General features: G+C 44.1%; 1 non-coding gene across 1 annotated transcript; it reads left to right on the forward strand.

Annotated features, from left to right (window-relative positions):
• Positions 1–340: 340 nt before the first annotated feature.
• SARC_30285 lies at positions 341–413 on the forward strand. The gene has a single exon. It is a non-coding gene; the product is annotated as a tRNA-Lys (tRNA).
• The last annotated feature ends 1,498 nt before the right edge of the window (positions 414–1,911 follow it).

Here is a 1,911-nt window from a genome sequence, read left to right on the forward strand (position 1 = left end):
TATCTAACGTATGTGTTCGCAAAGCCATTGAAGAGCTTAAGTACAATGTGTAGTGTGTATTGTACCGAACGATTTGAAGATAGAGTGGGGGGTGGTTCAATTGCTATCAATAACATACTTGTCACTTCGCAGGATATACATACTTGTACATCTACTGCTATTTACGCAACTCATGCTATATTCGGGGTGTGCGGTATTTGCCGTAACGATAGTTTCTCGCACATATGCACAGAAACAATTTCCATTGCTAGAAGTACGCTCGTTGTTAAAAATGTCCGCTTTTACACTCGACTGACCATGTACATAAAATACTATGTCATGCGCCACCCGCTAAAATATATCCCGGCTAGCTCAGTCGGTAGAGCGTGAGACTCTTAATCTCAAGGTCGAGGGTTCGAGCCCCTCGCTGGGAACTATTTTATTAGTTTTTATAGTTGACAGTTGGGAAGTATTGTTTTTGAAGTACAATGATAATAGGCCGTATCCTCAGAAAACGGACCATGCATGGTTCTTCAAAGTTGGATAAATGTTTTTAGGCTCATACTTATATGCACCTCGAATTCTGGGTTCACAAATTTCGTTGCGACTATGTGATAGCCTACTGAATTAGACAACGACCAAGCACGTAACAAACCCCACCCATTTTGCTGAGTTATGAAAAAATGTGTTTTTGTGCGCTCCTGAACCATACGCATATTTACCTCTATGTGAACGTCTGTATTCGACTAATCATATATGCATCTATCCCACTGCTTATACACACCAGCGGGTACGTTCGATACCGACTGACATAGTGACCGCGACCGCACTGCTGCGGTGGATCGTATGTATTACCTTTGCAGCACACGGTACAACCAACATTCGGCAAACCCCCAACCCTAAACTCTATACCCCATGTTTCATACTACCGCCTATACAAGCCTGATGTCTACAGCGCTGTACCATAGTCAGACTAGACCTGATTAATACACAGCGCCTGACACATGTTCTCAAACGGAACGCACCATGTGCAAGATCGAAGCACACGGATAAACCGCCTACTAGACTGAGGGAAAGGTGTGGACTTGACTTCCCATGATATACATATAGACGAATCTCAGCTATAATTAGGGATTTAGGCTAGAACCTAACGCTAACCCCACCTCTAAACCTTAAGCCCTAAAACATATGCACAGAGACGTATCTCAGCTATATACATATCCACTATGCGCTGTCCGATCGCGCGGCACTGGCTATCACCCAGAACAAGTGAGGTTAGCCGTAACTGATCCCTCAGCGGAGTTCTACGGAGTACTAACTCTGGCACCAACCGTGTGCACATGGACGGTGAATAAGAATGGCAACCGTATGTAGCACGTAACACCATCTGTGCCTTGTATGCTGATTCATATCTAAAGTTCTAATTTATTCATATATTTACAGGATACCCCAGAGGTCTTCGTATGCATTGCAGATTTTCGCGCAAGCACCCGCACCGGATAAGGGGTAGTCGGAGATCGAGATCATTTGATCGACATAGTCAACTTCGATACTGCAGGAGAGAAATAAACAAATAATCATGTTGGCATGAGAACCTGTGAGATATGCCAGAATTGTTACAATTCGAATATCTGCACGGCCTTGTGAGGACTCAAGTGTCCCTCATACGACTTAGGCCACTCCCCTACCCGTTCTTCTATACATGTACCTCGCATATGGTGTACATCTATATAAGGGCACTCCCCTACCCGTTCTTCTATACGTGTACCTCGCATATGGTATACATCTATATAAGGGCACTCCCCTACCCGTTCTTCTATACATGTACCTCACATATGGTATACATCTATATAAGGGCACTCCCCTACCCGTTCTTCTATACGTGTACCTCGTATATGGTAAACATCTATATAAGGTCACTCCCCTACCCGA

This window comes from Sphaeroforma arctica, assembly GCF_001186125.1.
Source record: "Sphaeroforma arctica JP610 unplaced genomic scaffold supercont1.3435, whole genome shotgun sequence".
Classification (NCBI taxonomy): Eukaryota; class Ichthyosporea; order Ichthyophonida; genus Sphaeroforma; species Sphaeroforma arctica.